We start from the raw sequence: 26,371 nt of genomic DNA on the forward strand, positions 1-26,371 counted from the left end.
GACGGATGTCCATCTGGTCAGACGGTCGTCCGTCTGAAAAAGAGCCGTTATAGGCTTTTTTAAACCAGACGGAATTCCGTCTGGGCAGACGGATTTCCGTCTCAGACAGTCATCCGTCTGCTAGACGATCATCCGTCTCAAATGAAATTCCGTTTGACTTTCGTGGTCCGGCCAGAAACTAGACGGACGTCCGTTTGACCAGATGGTCATCTGTCTACAGCAAGTCAAGTATGGGACTTGGATTTGGTTTGGGTTTTTGGTCTTTTTAGTCAACCCTAAGCCTCATGCACCTTCCTACTATGTCCTAGGTCAGTCTAGTGACATGATATGCACATGATTACATACAATTACATGAGAGTGCATATGGAGGTGTCCTAAGTCCTAACTTCATCTAAGTCTTGATCATTGAAGTTCTTGCGTCTTCTTGTATTCCATTCTTCATGGTTATCTTCATGTCCATCTTGGCATGGTCATCTTGACTTAGACTTCATGTCCATCTTGGTATGATCTTGGCTTTGGCTTGACTTGAGCATATGGCTTTGACTTGGAATTGGTACACTTGTTTCTCATCTTGAACTAAAACAACGCAACTCAATATAGCCATTAGTAATTCATGCTTATTATCATCAAAACCAATAGAGGCTGATGTGGCAAATGCTGACATGGCATTTCCCAACAATCTCCCCCTTTTTGATGATGATAAGCACATGAATGATTGGAAAATATGAATGAAAATTAATAGCAATAAATACTCATTCATATGTATGTTATTTACATTATTTTCCATGGTGAATTCTAATTCATGTTTGTTATCATCAGAACATGGTGAATTCAAATTTCATGTTTGTTATCATCAAAACCAATGTAGGCCGATGTGGCAAAATGCTAACATGTCATTTTCCAACAATTCATGGCACTTTCCAACATGAATGATTTATATTGTGAGGCATGTATTTTGTCCAAACAGACCAAGCATGTTTACCCTATTTCAGATAATCGTAGTAAAATTCATTTTTCAGTCATTCACTTTGATGTGCGGGGTCCTTCTCGGACTGTGTATGTATTTGGTCATAGATGGTTTGTTACCTTTATTGACTGTTGTACTAGGACCACATGGGTTTACTTACTTTACCAAAAAAAGTGACGTTTTCTCGTGCTTTCAAAATTTTCATAATATGATTAGGACTCAATTTGGGGCGACAGTCAAAATCCTTCGTACGAATAACGGAATTGAGTATTTGGGTTGCGCATTCCCTTCCTACTTAGCAAACCATGGCATCATACACCAAACTAGTTGCGTCGACACTCCACCTCAACATGGGGTTGCCGAACGCAAGAATATACATCTACTTTAGGTGGCACGTCCCTCATGTTTTCTATGCATATGCCTCTTCGGTTTTGGGGTGAAGCTGTTCTTACCACGGCATATCTAATTAACCGAATGCCTTCTCGAGTCTTAGACCAACGCTGTCCCCTTAAGGTTCTTTTAGGGACAATAGCCTTTACAGTCTCACCTAAGGTTTTTGGATGTGTTGCCTTTGTCCAGAACCACCATGTTCATGGAAAGTTAGATCCTCATGGGTTAAAGTGCATTTTCTTGGGGTATCCTCCTACACAGAAGGGGTATAAGTGTTATCATCTTAGTTCTCGTCGTTTTTTCATCTCTATGGATGTTGTGTTCTAGGAACAAATTCCTTATTTTTCCCCTACACCTCTTCAAGGGGAGAGTTTTAGTGAAGAGGTTCCAGTGTTGATTCCTCCTTTCGATATTTCTCCTAAGATTCCTACAGATGATCCTCCTTTGGAAGATGGAATGACCGGAAAGGAACAGCTGGTGGATGATATACAGGGAGAGAGTAGACCTCTGAAGACTTATAAAATAAAATAAAAAGCAACAAGTGACCCCTTCTGAACCTAGCCAGTCAAAAACTTTGGTTCTTGGCCCTGAACAATCCGTTCTTCCAGGTGAGTCTGTCTTTGACCCTTCTTCTAATCTTACTTTGGACTTACCAATTGCATTAAGAAAGCAGCCTCGAATTTGTACAAAACATCCTATTTTCAATTGTATTTCATTTCAGTCTCTATCTCCAGAATTTCAAAGTTTTATTTCCTCTTTGTCCTCTACTTCTATTCCTAACACTTGGCAGGAGGCATTATCTTGCTCAAACTGGAAAAGAGCTATGGATGAGGAAATGCAAGCTCTGAAAAAGAACAAAACGTGGGACTTGATGACTTTGCCCATAGGAAAGCAGACTGTTGGGTGCAAATGAGTGTTTGTGATCAAGTACAAGGTAGATGGGACTGTTGAAAGGTACAAGGCAAGATTGGTGGTCAAAGGTTTCACTCAGACTTATGGCATTGATTACCAGGAGACATTTGCCCCTGTTGCCAAGATGAACACAGTTCGTAATATTATTTCATGTGCAATTAATAAAGGGTGGAGTTTACAACAATTAGATGTGAAGAATGTCTTTTTGCATGGAGAACTCCAAGAAGAGGTATATATGGATATACCACCTGTGTATTCTACTACAGAGATTTATAGGAAAGTGTGCAAGTTAAAGACGGCTTTATATGGGTTGAAGGAGTCTCCAAGAGGGTGGTTTGGAAGGTTCTATAAGGCAATGATATCTAATGGCTATAAGCAGAGCAATGCAGACCACACTTTGTTTATTAAAAGAGATGGTTGCCACACTACTATACTTTTAGTATATGTGGATGATATTATGATCACAGGCACTAGTGAGGATGAGATTTCAGCATCAAAGACTTTTTTGGGAACTGAATTTAAGATCAAAGATATGGAAAAACTAAGATATTTCCTAGGTTTAGAGTTGGCAAATTCTACTAGCGGTGTATCTCTATCCCAGAGGAAGTATACATTGGATCTTCTTGAGGAAATTGGAATGCTAGGATGTAAGGCTGCTGAGACTCCTATTGAGCCTAACCTACACTTGAAGGCAAAGAAAGGAGAACCAGTTGATAAGGTATCAAAAATTAGTGGGAAAGTTGATCTATCTATCTCACGCTAGACCTGACATCACATTTGCAGTTAGTTTTGATGCAGTATATCGGATCTTGAGATACTTGAAGACTACTCCAAGAAAAGGAATTTTAATTTCAGCTCATGGACATTTGAAGATTGAGGCATATACAGATGCAGACTGGGGATGTCCAGATGATAGGAAGTCTACCTCTGGGTATTATGTATATGTGGGAGGTAACCTTGTGACTTGGAGAAGCAAGAAACAAGCTGTGGTTGCGCGGTCTAGTGCCGAGGCCGAGTTTAGGGCGATTGCTCAAGGCATTTGTGAGGTACTATGGCTTAAAGGGCTGCTTCAAGAGGTTGGGACAGATTTGGAGGCTCTTATACAGTTATGCTCAGATAGTAAGTCAGGAATCAGCAAAGCTCATAACCCAATACAGCATGATAGGGCTAAGCATGTAAAGATTGATAGACATTTCATCAAAAAAAAGGTTGAGGCTAGGCTGATCCATATCACCTTTGTTACTTCAAACGAGCAATGGACTGATATGCTCACAAAGAGCTTGAGCACGAAGATATTCAATTACATTATGAGCAAGTTAGGCATGATAAATATCTATGTTCAAACTTGAGGGGGAGTGTTGAAAACATGGACTGAGTTTTTCTAATTAGAATAGGATTATGTTTCCTCATAAGTCTAGAGTTTTATTTCTATTTGTTTTATATTTCTTTTTCCTACTTAGTATACTAGGTTGTAACTATAAATATCCTATTGAGGTCTTGTGAATAATATACTTTTGAGGAGCAATTCCTCATATTACAATAGTTATCATCAAAACAAATGGAGGCTAATGTGGCAATGGTGGCATGACATTTCCCAATAGGTTCTAATTGTGCCGATGAAGACCCAAATTAAATAGGATTATGTTTCCTCATAAGTCTAGAGTTTTATTTCTATTTGTTTTATATTTCTTTTTCCTACTTAGTATACTAGGTTGTAACTATAAATATCCTATTGAGGTCTTGTGAATAATATACTTTTGAGGAGCAATTCCTCATATTACAATAGTTATCATCAAAACAAATGGAGGCTAATGTGGCAATGGTGGCATGACATTTCCCAATAGGTTCTAATTGTGCCAATGAAGACCCAGATTAAAATTTCCAAGAGAAAGAGATATATTTTCCAACCAGGGTTAGGGTGGTTACCGACGAATTGTAGGTAGAAGATGGGTGAATGAAGAATCCCTTCACCCACCTAAGGGTTGGGTATGGGAAAGTGGGGTTAGTTATGTCATTTGACTCTAATGAGGATAATGTGATAACTTTACTCATGACTTGATGGAATATCAAAGTGTGCAACTTGTAGTTTTGGGGTTCAAATTGTGCTATTGACCACGAATTACGGGGGGGCCACAGGGTTAGGGGTGAGGGATTTTTTTTTTTTAATATTTTATTATTTTTTACTTGTGAACCCCGCATAATTCGTATTTGTAATGTCATCTCGCCATCAGGATAGATGATCCACACTCTTAATTTTGAGAATGGGAAATGTGTAATTTAGGATACTAAAGCGTACAATTCAAAGTTTAAGACTCACTATAGCGTGCAATCAGTAATTTACTCTTAATTCTATTAACTGCCGAGCTGAAATATCGGATTAAGCTCAATTATTATTTGGCGTCTACTTAGAATTTAGGTTTCTTGGTTCACAAGGTATTTGAACTCCTTTTCAACAAAGAATCCGGTAATTGCAATAGCGTCCTTCTACACAGGAAATGGCAATCGCGTCCTCTTACAAGAAAACTTTCAATTGCATCCCCTTAAAGTTTCCTATCATTAAAAACATGTTATAACTCTTCTTCTTTACCGGATTATGGTTAGGGTTAAAGTAGCTATCCTGCCGCTGTAATTTGCTAAATCATGTACGAATTTCATAAATTACCTAACATTGGATCAACATAAAAACCCCAACCTAATTATAACCACTCAACCCCAACCCTAGGAAAAGGAGGATCCAAATCTCCCTTCCACTATCGATAGATTTGTGTGATATTTTTATGACTGCATCTTAAAATCTGCATATGCACATTTACATTATATTGTTAAGATTGAAATGTAACATATATGTGAGTAGAGAAATCGTTATCAAACTAAAGGAGAGTTGCATGGACAAAAAAGCTATGGATGCCGTTGATTTCTAGTGGAGTCTGGTTATCTATTCAAGATTTGGAAACAATCATTCACTTTGTTTGTGGAAAAGCCTTCACCATTAGGTTGTTTTTTTTTTCAAAAAAGTAAAAAGAGTAAGATATTTTTGTTTGAAAAACAATTTGGCTTTGGTTTTGCTTTAATGTCTTGTAAGGTATGTAGGAGCCTATATACTTAGCATGGTAATTGTACTTTAGGCACAAAAATGCTTTAATGTGTCTTTTATTTTCTAAAGAGTTTTTTATGTGTAGGACCGTAGGTCCTATTAGTGGACCATAAACTAATGTTGGGTATCTTTAGTATTAGGGCTGCAACTGGGCCGGGCTTTTGCAATCCCAAACCCAGCCTATATGTTCTAATTATAGCTCATTCCCACCCTGACCCTAGTTCAAGGCCAATGATTATTGTCCTTGGCCCTAAGCCCTATACAGGACCAAGCCAAGCCCATTCCCGCCTTAATTGGCCCTAATTGGGCTAGGTCGAGATGGGTTGGCCCTAATTGAAAAACATAAAAGTATCACAAGTAAACTAAAAATAAAATTCCTAGAAATATAAGATAATTCAAGCTCATACAAAATGATAAAATAGTCAATAAGTTGATAGTGTTGCTTTAAACATAAAGAAATTCATACTCCATAATCTATATTGAGCCCTAAAAGTCTCCCATTGCTTTGGTGATTGAAATTGAAAACCTCTCTCATTACTTTGGTGATGGAAATTAAAAACATCTCCCATTGATATCCTTATTCATTAAAAAAATTTATATTCAAAACTTTGTTAACAAGTAAATCAATGATAATTTAATATAAATATTTTTTTTCAATAGTTAAAGAAAATAATATTTTAGTTATAAACATAGCGCTATCTATCCTTAATAAGTTTTTTTTTCCCCCTAAAGTATCACATTGGAGGCAAAAGAAATATGCCAATATTCATTATAAAAAGTTGGGGTGTAGATTTGTTAGATATTAATTCTCTATATACTAGCTTTTATTATTTGTAATGTATTATCTTGCCTTAGTCAAAAAAAAAAAAAAAAATCAATGATTTTTGGGAACTAAAATGACTTAGTTCAAAAAATAAAAATTAGCTTAAAAATAATATAAAACGTGAACTCATAGTCTAATATGATCAAAATGACTGAAGGTCAAAGTCGAGACTTATAGTTATATCAATGTTAATATGGAGATTATGGATTAAAATCTAGTACATGATCATAGTCAAATTAACATTAAGACTAGAGCCAAAATTAGGATCGGATCGGACCAAAATCCAGATGGATGCTTACTACATTGATAATAAGGATATAATTTATTTATATTAATTTTTTACAAAATATGATTATGTTTTTAAAATTTGACACGTGTCAAGTATTCACCCATGTGGATTATAATTAATTCCTCCGTATGGATAGAAGGTCCAGACTCAAATTAAGGCCAGAATCAGGGTCAAAATCGTGGGCCTAGATTAAGGCCAAGATTATGGCCAAGATCAATGCCAAAATCAGGGTCAAGATCAGGGCCAAATCAGAGCCAAAATCAGGGCTAGAATCAGGGCCAGGATCAGGGACGGGCCGAGATGGGTTGGGCGGGCCAGAGAGTAATCCCAGGCCGGCCCTTGGCCCTAGTTCAAGGTTAGAATATTTTGGCCCTAACTCGTCCTTAGGGCCAAAATCTTTAGCCCAAGCCCTATTCGGGCTCAAGGCGGGCTTAGGGCGGGTCATGGCCAAACTTGCATCCCTATTTAGTGTAATATATTACGTGTGAGTCCCAAGCAAACTAACACTGTTAGTCACCATTAAGTATTTTCAAATTTCAAACCTAGAGGGACCAAAATGCCTTTTAGGTTATTTAATATGTTGATAAAACTAAAACACCTCAATATTCTATTGTTATCAATCATATAGATGGGTAGCGGAATTCTCCTTCACCCATCTTCTTCCTTTGCCCTGTGGGAACTACTTCTCCACAAAAGAAAAAAAAAGACAAAAGAAAATACCACCATGGTAGTGTGAGGGAAGAGGGGTGGAGTTGGAACGATCCTTGAAAGGGAGTATTAAATTAAGAAGGAAAAAAAAAAAAAACCTGAAAAGTCAGACGTAACTGTCTTTATGCCTTGAAATTAGTAAAAATGCTCCCTTGCAACTTATTTATGCCTTTTCAATTATTCTTTTTCTTTTATCCTTTCTTTTTTTTTTTTTTTTTCTTTTTTTTTCTTTTTTTTTTCATTCTAGAAATGGAGCACCCAATGAAAAGATGACAAGCAAATCACATAGTGTTTAGAAATATTTGGGTTGTGATAAAGAAAGAATAAATAAACTTAAACTAGTATGGTTTAAGCCCAGTCCGACCAGATCGGAATCAAACCAGTTCGGTTGAGCCTAGTGCGACCAGCTCGGATCACGTTAGACCGACCAAGTCAAGGTCGGTCGAATAAGTAGAAAGGCTGAATAACAAGGTAAATCTGAATAAGATTCTAGCCAAAGAAACAGTATTTAGTCACGACTCAACTACTCATGTTTGAGTAGGACTCAATGACTAAGAGTCAGATCACAACCTAACTAAGGTTTGAGTCTCACTCAAACTCATACATAGAAAATCTATAAAAAGGTAAGGGAGCACAAGAGAAAGGTACGCTGAATAGAACTATCACTATTCGAATTCTTATTGTTCATTACTTTCTTGTATTCCTCAATCGGATTCCTAACTAGATCGTCGGAGGTGAAAACTCGAACTCCACGGTCGAGCTCATTCTTGCAGGCTCATCGGGCTGAAGAGACGAACAGGATTGTGCAGCAACAATTGGCACCGTCTGTGGGAAACTTGATCAAAAAGCCATCGCGCAAATTAGATCATGAATGCTATATCAACCCTCCAAATAATGATTAAATATGAGGTGATCGAAAAATTCCCTCGTGAGGTAATATTGTCTTCGGATTCCCTTTAGGGTAATTTAATTGTAAGATTTCTGAAATCCGATCACTTCACTGACTACATTGGTTATATATAATTACGTTACCTAGGAAGGTCCGGATCACTGGGTGCATTGGTTTTGCATGATAATTTTGCCAAACGATGTCATTTGATTCACAATAACGTGATTGAAGTTCAGTATAACTATTATATATTTGTCTTTTAGCCAAAGCATGTCATAAACTCTAAGTATGTTCAATAAAGTAATCTGCTTTATTTGTCTTTTTGCCGAAGTATGGTAACTTATCTGCTTCTGCTTTATGGATCCTCATCAATACTATCACTCTGTGTTTTCTTGAATTTTCCCTTGTGAGGTGGGAAAACCGGAAGAGATTGGACCCATATCTATGCGATCTACGGTTTAGAAGAATGGCAGACTGATTTTCCTGTTAATTCATGCATTGTCTTCATGCCGGAGCACCTCGCTTCATTGCTGGATTCACCGGTTCCGTCACTGCAATCTTGGCTCTCGGTCTCTTCTGCGCCACAGGCAGCAACCCTTCACTGGGAAATGGCACAGCGTATGATCAACGTCGTCAGTGATTGGTCAACCGTAAAAGCCGCCCTGGACTTTGGATGCGGCCGAGGAATCCTCCTCAATGCAGTGGCGCTACAGTTGAAAAAGGAAGCAGCTCCGGCCACGTCGTTGGTCTCGATTGCAGGAAAAATCGCGGTCGCAACGCTGCGTATTTCAGAAGCTGAAAGAAACTCATATTCAAGAATGGCAAAGATATTATATCAATTACAAATTAATGAAGAAGAAAGTAAAGCAGTACGCTCAACAAATTGAAGTTGGCATACAAGATCGTCGTCATGTTCTGAAAGAATTTTCAAGGATGCTTGAAAATCAGATTGAAAAGATTGTTTTGTTTCTTCTCCCATAATTATCTACGAATAACGTAAATGTGAGTTGGGTGGAAATTTTCTGCAGCATCTCGAGTCGACTTCGTTCTTCGAGTCAGGAAAGGAAAGTGTTGGAATTTATTAATTTGATTAATAAATTAAATGCCCAAGGGCAATATTGGAAACTCACTATTAGGGCGGTTACAAAATAGGGTTATATATTTTGGTAACCACCGCATTAGTGAGTAAGTAACTGAGTGATTCATTCGCACGAGCGAATCTCTGAGAAACGGCGGCTCCATCTCTCTCTCCCTCTCTCTTAGAATCGCAGGCTTGGAAAATTTTCCTTTCCTAGTTTTTGATCTTCATTCCATTAATCCACGGCATTTGGGTTGTGGATATTATTCCCTTTCCCAGTGATTGTGGAATCTCGCCGGTAAATCTTTGGTGGTGGAACGAGAACGTGGATCTAGACTTCCGCTGCGAATACTTCAAGAAAGCGAAAGCGAATCCAGGTAAGGAATCTTTCCCCCATCAATTAATTGAATTGAATTGTTTTTTATGTATTACCAACATTGGTATCAGAGCCATTGGTTCCCACGTTTATTGTTCCTCCCCATTGTTTAATTTTATTGTATGGATCCAATGGGAGGATCAAGGGTTTAATACGAAACCCATGGGAGAATTGATAGGGTTTTTGAAAACCCTTAATTTTGATTCGGATCCGAGTGGGAGGATCCCTGTGAATTTCCCTAATGAAGATTTGCATGAATTGATAATCTATGATGATAATTATTTTTGTTTAATAATTGATGCTGGATTTTTTTTTTCATGTATTTTTTTTGGATGATTTTTTGGGTGAAAAAACGTGTTTTTCGTTTTTTTTGAAAAAAAATTCGTTCAAGAAAAATTGAAAAATCGCCGTTTTTGGTCACTGTGGACCAGACGAACGACCGTCTGACTAGACGGTCGTCCGTCTATTATCAGAGTAGTCATAGTGACCCAGACAGAATTTCCGTCTGGGAGACGGTCATTCGTCTGGTCACAGAATGTCAGACGAAATTTCCTTCTGGGCAGACGGAATTCCGTCTGGGCAAATGGCAGTCCGTCTAGGAGATGGATTTTTTTGGATATTGGTCCGTCCGATTCGTAATGTGTTTCTAACTTATCTTGGACACCAATGGCCCGACAATCTGTGTGATGTTTGGGCATTAAGGGCCTATTGGGGCCTAGTGGGAGCTAATGAGGTAGAAGTGTTCTGTGTGAACCACCTCATAGCTTTAACATGATTGCATGTTTTATTTTAATAAAACTATTTTTTATTTATGGGTCTATCAATCATGTTTCTTGCACAGAATGAAGCTAGTGTATAAGTCTATGTGGGTTTGCATGAGAATTTGATTGAATGTTTGTTAGCATCTCTTTTGGTTTAAATGCTTATCCTATAAGTTGACTATGCTAGTGTGATTTGCTGTTGCTTGAGTTGTGTTTTATGCTAGAATAGTTGAACTCATCCTACTATGTAATGTCTCTAGAATAAATGGCTGCTACCAAGAGCATTGTTGCTAACTTCGCGAAAGGAGATAAACCGAATGAGAGGTATTATGACCTTTGGCACCGAAAGGTGCAGTATCTCCTAGAAGAATAGAACATGCTGGAAACCGTAAACTAGACCATGTCCCCACCTGAGGAAGGTACCACTGCACAGTATAGCAGGTACCTTGAGCTTTACAATGCCTGGAAGAGGAAAGACCGGGTAGCCAGGATTACAATCCTGAGCTCCATGAGGGATGACCTCGATTCTTCGTTATGAGAAGCATAGGACTGCAAAGTCTTTGTGGGAGGTCGTGGAAGTTCCAGTATGGAGGGACTTCCACCACAAGAGGCCGCCGACTTGGACTCACCTTTGACGGTTATAAGATGCGCCAGGGTCACACCATGAGGCAGCATATAACCATCATGTCTAACATGATTAGTGAGTTGAGCGCATGTGGATTGTGGGCCCCAGAAGACTGATGAGGAGCAAGTCTCTGCGTCATCAGGTCTTGGGAGCAATGAAGATCTTCTTGACTCATGTTGATGAGGTCAAGACATTTGATCAAGCTGCCAAGCACCTTGAGCTAGAGGAGGATCGGATGTTGGCCGATGTCCCTCACACTGAAGTAGTTGCTGCTGAAGCAAGCACTAGTAAGGGTGCAAGCTTCAAGCGCAAGAAGGAGAGAGCTCAACCTCAATGGTCTAGGCAAAGTAACAGAGGTGGGAACATAAACAAGAGTGGTTTATGAGACATGGTTTTAGAGTTGTATTTGAAAACAATTCTTTGGTTTTGTATCTGGGTGATACAGTTTATGGTTATGGTTTTCTTCTGAATGGTTTCATTGTATTGGATACAATTGATTATTCATTTAATTCTAGTAGTGCTTTTGTTTGCCAAAATACTGTGTGTATTGATTCTAATTTGTGGCATGCTAGACTAGGACATATTGGCTTAGATAGGATGAATAGGTTGGCAAGAGAAGGTCTCTTAGGCCAAGGTTCACTATCTGATTTGCCAACTTTGTGAGTCATGTCTAGCGGGAAAAGCAACTAGAAAACCATTTAAAAAGGCTTTGAGAGCCTTTCTTCCTTTAGAACTTATCCATTCAGATGTGTGTGGACCCATGAATGTGCATACTAGAAAAGGACAGTCATATTTCATCACATTCATAGATGACTATACAAGGTATGGTCACATTTATCTAATTTCTCATAAGTCAGAAGCTCTGGAATGTTTTAAGAAATTCATGAGCTTGGTTGAGAATCAGTTAGATAAAATGATTAAAACTCTTAGAACGGATAGAGGTAGAGAGTATCTCTCCGATATGTTCAAAGGGTTATGTGATGAAAAGGGGATATCTAGACAACTTACTATTCCAGGGACTCCATAGCAAAATGGGGTTGCTGAGAGGAGGAATAGAACCTTGCTAGACATGGTGAGATCCATGATGGCACGAGGCAAATCTACCCATCTCTTATTGGGGAGATGCTTGCCGATCACGGCCTATATCCTCAACAGAGTTCCAACCAAATCGGTTCCTTCCACACCATATGAGTTGTGGACCGGAAGGAAGCCAGATTTGAGTTACTTGCGCGCATGGGGATGTGCAGCATATGTTCACTCTACTTCTCACCAATATGGAAAGCTTGGACCCAGAGGAAAAAAGTGTATCTTTGTGAGATATTCTGAACCCTCAAAAGGCAATGTCTTCATTGGACTAGATGAGAGTGAGAGGAGAACGGAACTTGAGTCTAGGGATGCAACATTCTTGGAGAATGATTTTCCATCTCTTTCAGGAGTTAACAAAGATTCGTCGGAATTCTTTGAGATACAAGATAGTGGTCTTGTCACTCCAGGGGATTCAGATTCTCGGATAATGAACCCGGGGTTCATCCGTGAAGATCCTAGTGGGAGTGGGAGTGGGAGTGCAGATGTGATAGCTACCTTAGACGGTGAGCAATCTGACATGCACTTGCGCCGTAGTGGGCGCGGGCTAGTTCCTCGTCGACGTTTCGACATAGAGGATGAAGCCTACATGGTAACTCCTCGAAGAGATCGACCGTGAGATGATTTCAGTCGATGAGCATGAACCAAAGAGCGTGCAGGAAGCTCTTGCGGGGTCAAGCTCAAAGGAATGGTTAAAAGCAATAAAGGAAGAGTTGGAGTCGATGAAAGTTAATCATGTCCTGGGACTTGGTTGACTTGCCGCCGAGCCGAAAGGCGATTGGGAACAAGTGGGTTCTCAAGATCAAAAGAAAGGCGGATGGATCTATTGAGAGATTCAAGGCTCGTTTAGTGGCTAAGGGCTACACCCAACGAGAGGGCGTTGATTATGAGGAAATTTTTTCCCCTGTGGTTAGGTTTGCCTCAATTCGCCTCATACTAGCTATTGTTGCTCAGTTGGACTTGGAGCTTTATCAGATGGATGTAAAAACTGCTTTTCTCAATGGAGACCTTGAGGAAGAGATCTATATGGATCAACCTCAAGGCTTTGAAGCACATGGACTTGAGCGCAAAGTGTGCAAGCTTAAGAAGTCCATATATGGCTTAAAGCAAGCATCTAGACAGTGGAATGTGCGCTTCCACCAAGCTATGATGGAAAATGGTTTTTCCATGCTTGAGGAAGACCACCGTGTTTACACCAAGAGATCCGATAATAATTATGTCATTTTGACACTGTATGTAGATGACATACTTATGGCTAGCAATAGCAAGGAGCTATTGGAAACCATTAAGAAATGGTTGTCCTCCATATTTGATATGAAGGAATGTGCTTGGTGTCAAGATTGTCAGAAATAGGCAAAAGAGATTACTGGGTTTATCTCAAGAGACCTATATTGACAATGTCTTGACGAGATACTGATGATGCACAACCGCAAACCAATTGATACTCCAGTGGAGAAGGGTTTGCATTTGAGCCTTGATATGGGTCCTAAGACTCCAGAGGAGAAAACCAAGATGGAAAGAGTTCCATATTCCGGTGCGGTGGGTAGCCTTATGTACGCTATGATGTGTACTAGGCCGGATATTTGTTATGCGAAGTGGGTTTGGTTAGTCGGTACCAATCAAACCCCGGCATAGAGCACTGGAAAGCGATCAAGAGGATATTGAGATATCTCGGAGGAACGAGTAACTGCATGTTGTGTTACCAAGGATCGGATTTGCGGTTAGTTGGCTATAGTGATGCCGACTGGGCTGGAGACATCGATGAGCGCAAATCAACCTCTGGATATGCTTTCTTGCTGAATGGCGGGGCCATTTCGTGGTGTAGCAAGAAGCAGGCTTGTATATCCCTCTCGACCATGGAAGCAGAGTATGTGGCATGCTCAGCTGCGGTTCAAGAGGCTGTTTGGTTGAGAAGATTCCTTCGACATACTGGGATTGTGATGACATCCAAAGAGGCTGTCCTTGTCTACTGTGATAGTACGGCAGCTCTTAGCTATGTCAAGGACCCCAAGTATCATGGGAAGACCAAACATATACAGTTGAGATATCACTTTGTTAGAGACATTACATCAAGAAAGAAAGTTGTACTTAAGCACATATCTACTAGTTTGATGGTAGCTGACCCTCTTACCAAACCTATAGCCAAGGATGTTTTTATTTCTCATGTAAAATCCTTGGGCTTGCGTAGATTGTGACTTATTTTTGTACTAAGACTTTCTTATTAATGAGTAATATGAGTTCATTCCAGCATTTTTTTTTATTCACTTTCTGTGTGATTGTGTTTTGCTAGCATAAAACAAGATATGTCAATAGGCAAGAGAATGGCTCACTCACACGAGCATTCGCCTCTGGCGCCTTGGAGGCGAGCAGAGATGAGACAGATTGTGAATGACTTTGTGTAGGTCAATTCATAATCATGATGTCGCCTTGATTTGGAATCAAGATGAGTTTCTCTATTATAAAGAGAATCGACATGAATGTTCCCACTATTCATGTTGCCTATAGGAGCAAGGTGCGAGTACTTTATGTGGCGCTAGGGTGGCGACAATAAAGAAACTCGGGTTAGGCGCAAGAGGTTGCGACTAGACTAAGACCTGTATGGTGTTGAGATGGACATACGTTCTATTGTATATAGAATGCTCCACCATAGCACATATATCACACTATGTGTGCTTAGCGATCATTGGAAATAAGAGGATGGATCCCTGCTCCTCTCATTGTGTGAGTCCTGGACCTTATGGTCCATTAGTGTTCTTAGTGACTTTCGACGACATCATGAAACGAAGGGTTGATGTGGCTACTTTGGGGTGTTACCTATGGTCATGATTGATTCGACCTAAAGGGGCACTACCGGGAAAAGAGTCAATCCTAAATGTAGTGATGGTCTGGGGCGAAAGGAAAGGTTTGATTCAATTACACCCTAAAAAGTGTTTGCTGGCGCCAAGCTGTATGTGTTACGGTAGTGAACATTTTAAGGACAAGAAGGTGATCTCTCGGAGGGATCGAGATACCTTTAGTCCGGTGAGTTTGAATAAACCTAGGACACTTGTGTTATACTAATGCTTATTTGATTTGTTTCTATGAGTGATGTGCCATTCGGCTTTCTCGGGAAGGTTTCTAGTTTGGGGCTCACGCGTGCAGGTATATCACCGGTCGCACAACCCATTTTGCCATTATGACTTGTGGATATTAGTGTCTGGGACACAGGTGGTCTATGTATCTAGGATACATAGTGAAGAGATCAATATATATGTATATCTGGGATATGCATGTGTATCTGGGACACAAGAGGTCTATGTATCGGGATACATAGCGAGAGAGATTGAATATGTATATCTGGGATATGCATGTGTGTCTGGGACACAAGAGGTCTATGTATCTGGGATACATAGCAAAGAGATTGAATGTGTATATCTGGGATATACAAGTGTTTCTGGGACACATTAAAGATTAACACTTGCCATTGTGCAAGTGGGAGCTGTTGGAATTTATTAATTTGATTAATAAATTAAATGCCCAAGGGCAATATTGGAAACTCACTATTAGGGCGGTTACAAAATAGGGTTATATATTTTGGTAACCACCGCATTAGTGAGTAAGTAACTGAGTGATTCATTCGCACGAGCGAATCTTTGAGAAACGGCGGCTCCATCTCTCTCTCCCTCTCTCTTAGAATCGCAGGCTTGGAAAATTTTTCTTTCCTAGTTTTTGATCTTCATTCCATTAATCCACGGCATTTGGGTTGTGGATATTATTCCCTTTCCCAGTGATTGTGGAATCTCGCCGGTAAATCTTTGGTGGTGGAACGAGAACGTGGATCTAGACTTCCGCTGCGAATACTTCAAGAAAGGGAAAGCGAATCCAGGTAAGGAATCTTTCCCCATAAATTAATTGAATTGAATTGCTTTTGATGTATTACCAACAGAAAGAAAGAAAGAAATCCAAAGCAATCGTAGTTAAAGTGCTTTATTGAGTGCTTTGTCATATTTGCTTATTTTATTTGTTGGTGGTTGGTTAAAAAAAAAATGCAGAAGTTTGGGTGGGGAGATGAAGACGAAGGAACCTTTTTTCCAATGCAGAGGTTGTCCAGTGCTCTAAAGATATTCTCTCTCTTCTCCAAAAACTTTTATTCTTCTGGATCCGAAGACAATGATGCCGTGATCAGTGGAGGACCTGGTGACTATGTTGATGCCATTAAAGCTGCTTAGTTGAATCTCAAGATTATATGTGTCGATAAACGTGGGACTCTCGGTGATAATTACCTCAATGTCGGTTGCATCCCATCCAAATCAGATGCCTCCAGCCCGAAGAAGGATGTTCCTACAAATGAACCAGCACCCACTTCAGAGCTCACGTCGATTTCTGCTCCTTCAGAAAAGCAACTGAAGATAACGACAGAAGTACCAGCACCACCTCCTCAATGCAATATAATTAAAGTGCACAGAGAAAAGCCTGTGCTGCACTACATTCAGCAAAAGGGACACATTCAGGACACTGAAATTCGTGCTCGCGTTTTAGGCGTCTCGACCTCCAAAACCGAAGACATGATCCCTTCGAGATTGAAATTATGCCCCAACATCGCCTTCAAATTTCACCACCACGTGTTCGATGAAAAGCCACCAAAGGCTTGAACGGTTCTGGTGGCAAAGAATTTGGCAGAATTCCTCCGAATGCTTCTCCTTAACCTTCTATCAATTGTACTCTTTGCTCGAATTTTCGAGCTCTCAAAGAGCAGCCCTCGACGAACTTTCCCAAGTTGAAAGACTGCCTACGACAATCACACATCTTTCTGGAGAAGTTGCGTATGGATGGTACGATTGGATTCGAACTACCAGATTAAATCTTCCATGTTGCTCGCTATTACAATATCAACGTTGAAAATCTTCGAAGTGTGTTTTCGCTTCGTCTCAGGCAACACTTGATGCTGAAGCAGTGAAGCTTATCCGCTAGGATCTAGTTCCCATGGCATGATTTAATTGCCGAAGCAGTATGGCCTGAACTGTTTGCGGACAAGACTGGTACATATTGGAATGAGCCGTTATTGATGGCAATAAATCTGGCTTCTCTTCCGTCCGACCTTCAGCAGTCAGCATACCATGATGATGGAGGGGAGCCCAAACAATCATATGGCAGTGATTGGGTGAATCAGATACCTCCTACATTACTCCCTGGGATTTGTCTCAAACATGCCTTCTCTTTCAAAAGAGATATGGACATCTGGAGAAGTAAAGCAGGAAAATTGAAAATGGTACAACCATATGACATATTCCTATCAAATCCTCATATTTCTGCATCAGGAATCATTGAAAGACAATTAATCAATTGGTTACAAGAGAGCTGAGGCAATGCCCATCAGTTTCTTTTACCAGTTGGATCCTCCTACGCATGATTACGGATATTATCCTTCAGAGGACCAGGGACTTCACTTTCTTCGGCTTGACAATGGTGTTAAATATGAAAGTGATGACAATAAAGTCGTTATGCAACACAGATAGAAAAGACTGTATCCATATCAAAATGACTATTCTCCAGATCGAAATCCTCCATTGTTTCTCTTATACACGTGAAGTTACGATTCAGAAAATCGATTCGCAACTGGTGGAAGAGATGAACGAAAAGACTTAGAGGGCTCTTTCTGGTGGCGATTACGATATATTATCTTAACCCATCATCATATTTATAATATTGTTCAAGAATCAATGTTGACTATGCTTCTTTTATCATATTCATTGATGCATGATCGGAGTTATTCGCCATATACAACCTACAATTGGATGTGGAATATCAAGCAATATTACTCTTTAAGTCATCTAGCACTGGAATTCAGCAGCAACAATATATTTAGCTTCAACAACAAAAGTCTTATATACAATATTCTCAAAGCCTTTGAGCTCATGGATAGCAAAATATCATCAAATTTACAAGTATGGAAGCTCAAGATATAATCGACCATACATGATCAAGAGAAAGGAGTTCTACATACAGGCAAAAGTTCTCAGTTTTATGAAGCATAACAGCTCAGAAAAGACTTGACCTATCATGCTCGAGGGAGTAAAGAGAGATAAACATCTCACATCTCGACCTCCTTGTACGCAAAGCAAAGAAGTAGCCATGCTCGACGAAAAAGGTCTAGATATACAAGTCTAAAAGACTACTATACTAGGAACCTACGAGTCGACCACAATCGCTCTACTCGAGCAACATTGAAAGGACGCTGCTCAACCAGATCAATAACCCTACTCGACCAGCATGGGAAGCAAAAGCCCTAAGCTCCTTAGGCACAAAAGCCCTAACATTGGAAGGACGCTGCTCGATCAGATCAATCACTCTACTCGACTAGCATCAGGCAGAAAGACCTAAGTCTCTTAGGCAGGTAAGACCTAAAATTCTTAGGCAAAAAAGACCTAAAATTCCTTAGGCACGAAAACTTCAAAGATTGTTTCATACTCAAAGTTATCATGCCCGGGGGGTAGTAGGTTATGACCGAGCAACTGTTGACGAACAATTACTTGGACTTATGACCGAACAAGCCCTACTGAACAGCATGGCTAGAATGATGAACATAAAAGACAACGAGCATTGAAAATTACTTCACATGTTCGGTATCAACAAAGACGAAGGTCGGATTCTTCATAACCGCCTACCAAGCAACATACTAGCAATCGTATGGAAGGATGCTACGAATGACCGATACACATTACTTCAGTATACCGAACAAAGATACTTGAAGAGAAAGGATGATGAACAGGCACAACATATGACCGAACAAAGATATTTATTTACTTCAAATTCACATCGTGTTCGGGGAATAACCGAACATAAGGTGTAAGACCTAAAGGCTTCCAGAAAAAGTGTAAGACCTAAGGGCTTCCAGAAAAGGTGTAAGACCTAAGGGCTTCCAGAAAAGGTGTAAGACCTAAGGGCTTCCATAAGAAAGTGAAAGACCTAAGGGCTTCCAGAAGAAAGTGAACGCAAAAAGACCTAAGTCACTTAGGCCACCGACCTACTAAGGTCGGGAAGAAAAGCCCTAAGCAACTTAGGCACAAAAGCCCTGAGCAACTTAGGCACAAAAAGCCCTAAGGCACTTAAGCACAAAAGCGCTAAGCAACTTAGGCACAAAAAGACCTAAGTCACTTAGGCCACCAACCTACTAAGATCAGGAAGAAAAACCCAAAGCAACTTAGGCACAAAAAGACCTAAGTCACTTAGGCCACCGACCTACTAAGGTTGGGAAGAAAAGCCCTAAGCAACTTAGGCACAAAAGGACCTAAGTCACTTAGGCCACCGACCTATTAAGGTCAGGAAGAAAAGCCCTAAGTCACTTAGGCACAAAAGTCCTAAGCAACTTAGGCACAAAAAGCCCTAAGTCACTTAGGCACAAAAGCCCTAAGCAACTTAGACACAAAAAGCCCTAAGTCACTTAGGCACAAGAAGCCCTAAGAAACTTAGGCACAAAAAGCCCTAAGATCCTTAGGCAGGAAAACCGACCTACTAAGGTCGGGAAGGAAAGACCTAAGATACAGGCAACAAGAACCGACCTACCCAGGTTCGGGAAAAGCCTTGAATCTATTAGGCACCAAAAAGATTTTAACTCTTTATCAAGTATATAAACAACCAAGCTGTTTTCGAAAAGGCAAAAGCATTGATAAAACTGAAAAATCTTAAATAAACTGCTTCATTCTGAACAAGCAGAGATTACAAATTGAGAAAGGCAGAAATGACGAGTAAAGTCAAAGAGAAAGAAAAAAGGAAAACATACTCAGAATACAGCACGAATGCAAAAATAAAAACCAGCAAAAGATTCATAAGGAGAAGACGAACTCACTTGTGAAAGGAATCGCTGAACGAGCACAGGAAAAGGGCCTGGAAGGTCTTCTGAAAAATCTGCAACTCTCTTCGTCTTCACAGATGAAAAGAAATCCACAACAGAAGTGGAGAGGGAAGAGAAGAAAAAGGGGTTTCTATACCTTTGAAGAAGTCCCAATCCAAGGGACCAAAAAAGAAGGTCAGGTTACCTCTCCAGAAGATTCCAAATCCATGGTTTGCCTAAGTAGCTTTATCCAGCGACCAAAATGATTCGATCCAGATCCAAGGGACCAAATGAAGCACCAAAAAACGGTTCAAATTCACGTCTTTTGAAATCCCTCATGATCACGATGGACCTTAATTACTTGGACATGTGTCCATGAAGGTGGAACCTCTAAAAAGTCGTGCGCCGTCAATACCCATTTTACGAAGCTGCAGTCTGTCAGATGACGTCAGGCTTAAAGATCTCCTAAATCAGTTTGGATATAGTGAAAAATCTCAAGTGATATTGGTCGAAAGCTGATATGTGTCCACCGAATCTCTAAAGCCCGAACAAGAGAAAGCTCGAACTTCAAGAGACGGGGGGCTTATGATAAGGAAAGAATAAATAAACTTAAACTAGTCTGGTTTAAGCCCAGTCCGACCAGATCGGAATCAAACCAGTTCGGTTTGAGCCTAGTGCGACCAGCTCGGATCACGTTAGACCGACCAAGTCAAGGTCGGTCAAATAAGTAGAAAGGCTGAATAACAAGATAAATCTGAATAAGATTCTAGCCAAAGAAACAGTATTCAGTCACGACTCAACTACTCATGTTTGAGTAGGACTTAATGACTAAGAGTCAGATCACAACCTAACTAAGGTTTGAGTCTCACTCAAACTCATACATAGAAAATCTATAAAAAGGTAAGGGAGCACAAAAGAAAGGTACGCTGAATAGAACTATCACTATTCGAATTCTTATTGTTCATTACTTTCTTGTCTTCCTCAATCAGATTCCTAACTAGATCGTCGGAGGTGAAAACTTGACCTCCACGGTCGAGCTCATTCTTGCAGGCTCATCGGGTGAAGGGACGAAACAGGATTGTGCAGCAACAGGTTGGATAAATCAATTCAAACACTTGATTTATTTATCTTAAGGAGACGTCGTATCGAGAAGAAGAGGGTTTCAAGGAGCCGATGACTGCTAGATGGGTAAATATGGTGGTGTATTTTTATTTTATTTTTTGTGGTTTCTAATAGGGTGATTTCCTACAATGGTTCTAGCGGTAGTTCCATAGGGTGGAGGAAGAAGATAGGTGAAAGGATTCCTCCTTCACTCACCTACATTGTTAGTAACAATAAAATATTCTAGGTATTTTAGTCTTATCATATATGTTGAACAATCTGAGAGGCATTTTGGTCTCTCTAAGTTTAAAATTTGAAAATACTTAATAATGACTATTAGTGTTAGTTTGGTTGGAACTCACCTGTAATATATTGTACTAAAAGAACCCAACATTAATTTATGGTTCATTAAGAAAACCTACATGTAAAAAGTTTTTTTTTTTAAATTTATGGTTAGACTTGAAAATGAATTCAGGCTCATGCCTTTTTATTTTTTGCTTAAACATAAGAGCCATAATATATTAAATGAAAGAGACATATCCCTTTTGAATGTAGCCTTAAGGTAGAGATAGAAGAATACACTTGAAGGGATGTTTATTTGTGAGAAGAAAAAAAAAACAAAAAAGGAATATAATGGCAAATATAAGCAAGATAAGTAATTTTGGTTTTTTTGGGTTCAGGCAAGACAAGGATCAGTTTCATCGAGTACTCCTCATTTCAAGCAAGAGACATATCCCTTCGGCTCTAGACTTCGGGTAGAGACGGAAAAATACACTTCGAGGCGTAATTGAAAAAGAAACATGAAAGATGGGAATATAATAATAACAAATATAGGCAAGACAAGTATCACTTGCACTAGTACGGAAAGAAACTAAAGATAGGAATAAACATAGGAAAAGACAAGTATCACTTTCGTCTGCAGCATGCAAGTCTTACTCTTGCCATAAAAAAAAATTAATAATAAATAAAATCTTCAAAGTTAGGTCTTCTTCAAAATCATGTCAAGTTGTCTTTAAAATGGTTTCTCTGCTTCTTCTTCCACTCTGTGCCCCACAATCCAAACGTCAATCCCCATCTCTTCGCTCTGTTCCCAACCCTTTGCTTAATTCTCTGGAAATGACATCTATTCCTATTTTTGTTGACCAAAAGACGAGATTTGGTTTGGAAAACTCAAATGATCATGATCTTGAAGTTGCACCAGAGTTGATCACACCCATCTCATCCGTGCCACTTTACACCTCTTACAACGAAATATTTCGACCTCTGCTTGACACCATCGACAAACTACACCAACACAATGTCATGCAAGAAGGCATTGAGTTACCCACCATCGTCGTTGTTGGTGATCAATCTTCCGGCAAATCCAGTGTTCTTGAATCCCTTGCCGGCATCAGTTTACCTCGAGGTCTCGGCATCTGTACTCGGGTTCCCCTCATAATGCGACTTCACAGACACTCATCACCTGAATCTGAACTTCACTTGGAGTATAACGGTAAAGAAGTTCATACAGATGAAGATCATGTAGCACAACATATTCAAGATGCCACCACTGAGATTGCTGGTTCCTCTAAGGGAATTTCCAATACTCCGCTCACTCTTGTTGTGAAGAAGATTGGTGTTCCTGATCTAACCATGGTTGATTTGCCTGGTATTACTAGGGTTCCTGTTCGTGGCCAACCTGAAGAAATCTACGAGCAGATTTCAAACATAATTATGGAGTATATAACTCCAAAAAAGAGCATTATTTTGAATGTCTTATCTTCTACTGTGGATTTTCCCACCTGTGAATCGATCAGGATGTCGCAACGCGTGGACAAGACCGGGGAGAGGACCTTGGCTGTTGTGACCAAGTGTGATCAAGGTCCCGAAGGTCTGCGTGAGAAGGTTATTGCAGATGATGTCAACATTGGGCTCGGTTATGTCTGCGTGAGGAATCGAATTGGAGAAGAATCGTATGAAGAAGCAAGGGAGGAGGAGGCAAGATTGTTTAAATCCCATCCCCTTCTCTCCATGATCAACAAATCGATTGTGGGTATCCCTGTTTTGGCCCAGAAGCTGGTGAAGATCCAAGCAACTAGTATTTCCAAGTGCTTGCCAGGCATTGTGAAGAAGATCAATGAAAAGCTATCTCTCAATGTTTCCGAGCTTGACAAATTGCCCAAACATTTCTCCAGTATCACGGATGCAGTAACTGTGTTGATGCAGATTATTGGTTTAACAAAAGAATCTCTCAAGAAAATTTTCATCAGGGGTGAGTTTGACGAGTACCTAGAAGAGATGGATATGCATGGCACAACTCGAATGGCGGATATGCTTGTTGGGTACTCCAAAGAACTACACCGAAAGAGCAACAACCCCAGGGCAAAGTTCTTAGATGAGGAAATTAAGGTGTTAGAGGAAGCGAAAGGGAGTAAGCTTCCCAATTTCATCCCTTACGCTGCATTTCACAGCATATTACAGGGAAGAGTGAAGGAAATATTGAATGTTCCTGTTGAATTTGTAGAGAAGATCTGGTCTTATGTCCGAGCTGTTGTAGTGTATGTCTTGATGTCTCATGCTGATGGGTATCCAAAGATTCAATCTTGCACGAGAAGCGCAGTGCAGAATCTGGTGGAGAAGATGAAGGCGGAATCAATTGAACGAGTGAAGGAGATGGTGGAGATGGAGAAGCTCACAGATTATACATGTAACCCAGAATACATGTCAAGATGGAGCAAGCTCATGGCAAACCAACCAACCTTTATGAAGAGATTGAAGAATGGATATGAATGTTTGCAGTTAGATGGAGTGGGTAAAGTAGAAATTGGTCATCTAAGGGAGTATCATCAGGACCTGTTGGGCAAGGCATTTGATCTGAGAATGAAAATTACTGCTTATTGGGAGTCTGTGTTGCAGAGATTGGTGGATTGCTTGGCTTTTTATCTTGTGTTTAATGTTCAGAAGCTGGTGAATAAAGAAATGGAGAAGAAGATAGTGACTAAGTTGATGGGACCTGGTAGCGGTGGTATTAAACAGTTGCTGGAAGATTCTCCCTTCATTGCTGCAAAACGAGAGAGGCTCAACCACAGTATCGAGTTATTGAGGGAATCAAAGAAGGTTGTAGCAAAGATCATGGGTATGGTTGAACCTCCCAGCAATGACTTCTCTACCGGGCTTGGGTTTTTGAATTCTGCTTTTATCCCTTCTAAAGTCGAGCCCCCTACCTCTGGAAATTAATTGCTTAGGTGGTGCGCTGCAGCAAATGGTCGAGATCTCGACAGTCTATTTTCGAAACAAGTGTTTTTAGACTTTTGAGAAACGTGATGGTCAAGATCAAAATCTCAGTTAGGATCTCAATCTCGACCGTTCGCAGCACAGTGCTCCACAATAATTGCATTGCACTGAAGTCGAGCCTCTACCAGTCTACCTCTTCCAGCACTGGTGTCTAGTTTCCTAGTTTTGTACGTTCAGTATTTTTATGTTTTATGCATCCTGTCTGGGAGGTTACCCAAAAAAGAAAAGATGTATACCCTCGGGAAGTGCTATGCTATTACTGTGCCAAGGCAAAGCTTTACTATTTGCTTCTAAGGGTTCTACTGTGATAGAAATTCTGGCTGCTGCGAGCAAGAGATAATTTTTAGGTGTATTATTGCAACCGGGTAAAGCAATTGAGATAGTGAAAAGCCTTTTAAGTCTCGAGTATTGTTTTTGGGAGTGGAGGTTGGCCAAGTTGTTGAATCACTACAAATCTTTGTGACTTCTCTTGCTTCTTGCTTTCTCTCCTCTGCGTAGTTGTTGAGTCTTCGCTTGAGTCTCAATTCATTCCATTTCATGTGTTGCCTATCAATCCTACAAATGATCCTTTTATTTGTTAAACTTGGTACAGCAAACTGTGGTTGTTGATCTACATTAGAAGATCCCCACCAACCAACCGTTAAACACCCCCCCAGAAAGAACCAAGAAAACAATTTCCAAAATCCTAACCCCCCCCCCCCCCAAAATTATAAACCCGGGGGGGAAAAAGAAAACAAGGGAAAATGGTTTTAACTTCAGTAAAATTATCACAGCATCTTAAAAGAGATTTTTTTTTTTTTTTTTTTTTTCACAAATGTTGCCATTGATTGAAAATTGACAAAACTCTCCTTACTTCCCAAGTGATCAGAATACTTTAGTACCAAGAACTTCAGCTCTGCCACTTTTGCTTTCCTCAGTATAAATATTAAACTGCACTGGAGTGATGCAAAACCATAAGAATTTTCATTAAAATGGCTTTCATAAAGAAATAAAAAGGTAGTCATTGTTGTTAAAAGTAAGGATTTTGGTTGGCCCTGAATTTAGGGCGATGGACTTCATCAGGCTCAGGGTGAGTTTGGGATCTTCAATGTGGCCATTGGGGCATTAATGCAATCTAGGTTGATGAGCGTAGGACTGCAACTGGGCCGGGTTTTTGTAATCCCAAGTCCAGCCCTATATGTTCTAACTTGAGCCCATTTCTATCTTGCAGGAAGAAGCCCAGCTTCTGCTCTCTTTTTTCTTTGCTTTCTTCTTGAAGAATATCAAAGGTATTCTTGTTCTAGCCTGTGATTGAGATTCAATTCTGTTACTATGATGGAGAATTCCTGATCTCATCCATTCTGCTCGAAATCAAGAGGATGAAATTCTGATATTCATTCAATCACTATTCTACTGTATTGGTTGGCATTCTGAATTGATTTTAGAAGAAAATATTTAATCTTGTTGCTTTAATCTATATTTTCTTATTGAAGCCGGAGTTGTTTTTGTTAGAGATTCAATTGTCAGATGTTCTATTACTTGATCATGCTAATATTACTTGTCAGATGTTTCTGTTCAATTACTTGTGGTTTATCACTGAAGGTTGATTTGATCATGCTAATATGCAATGTCTATTACTAAAAAGTCCTATTGATTGGCTACTTTTGAGGTTTCTTAGTGGCATTAAGAATATGCCCTTCTGATGCATCCAAAAATTGTTTAGCCTTCAAATTCCTACAAAACAGACATTAGACGTGTGCCACCACGTGGTCAAGTAGCCAGCTCCGAAGATTAAATCAGCAATTGGAACACCACAGAACTCTAGCTTGATGCATAGCTTTAATTGAACAAATTAATGAAGGGAAACGATTTAGTTACCTTCACTGTTCAGCGTAGTTTCTGACCATCCAAAATTGTACTTGACCGATATTACAGGGTTCCTTGATGCAGTTACCTCACTATGCATATGTACATTGGTATTGGAGATTAATTGGTAAACTCATTTAATCTTACTGTTAATCTTCCAGATATGTCTTTTCTATTAAGAGTGTGTAAGCTTAAGCAAACACTGAAGAAAATTCATTTGGAAGCTGTGTCTTGTGCTATATTAACTAAAAAGTGCCTCTGGAAAAGTTTTTATTTATTGACCTAATCAAAATGTTATTTGGTTGGGTTTTCTGATGCTGATTGACCTAGTTCCATTGATGATACAC

The 26,371-nt window shown here is 39.8% G+C and overlaps 1 pseudogene; it reads left to right on the plus strand.

Moving 5' to 3' along the window:
- Positions 1 to 21,923: 21,923 nt before the first annotated feature.
- On the plus strand, positions 21,924 to 24,122 carry LOC149022989 (dynamin-related protein 4C pseudogene; annotated as a pseudogene).
- The last annotated feature ends 2,249 nt before the right edge of the window (positions 24,123 to 26,371 follow it).

Source organism: Hakea prostrata, chromosome 3 (genome assembly GCF_041222555.1).
Source record: "Hakea prostrata isolate BN-2017 chromosome 3, UWA_Hpros_2, whole genome shotgun sequence".
NCBI lineage: Eukaryota > Viridiplantae > Streptophyta > Magnoliopsida > Proteales > Proteaceae > Hakea > Hakea prostrata.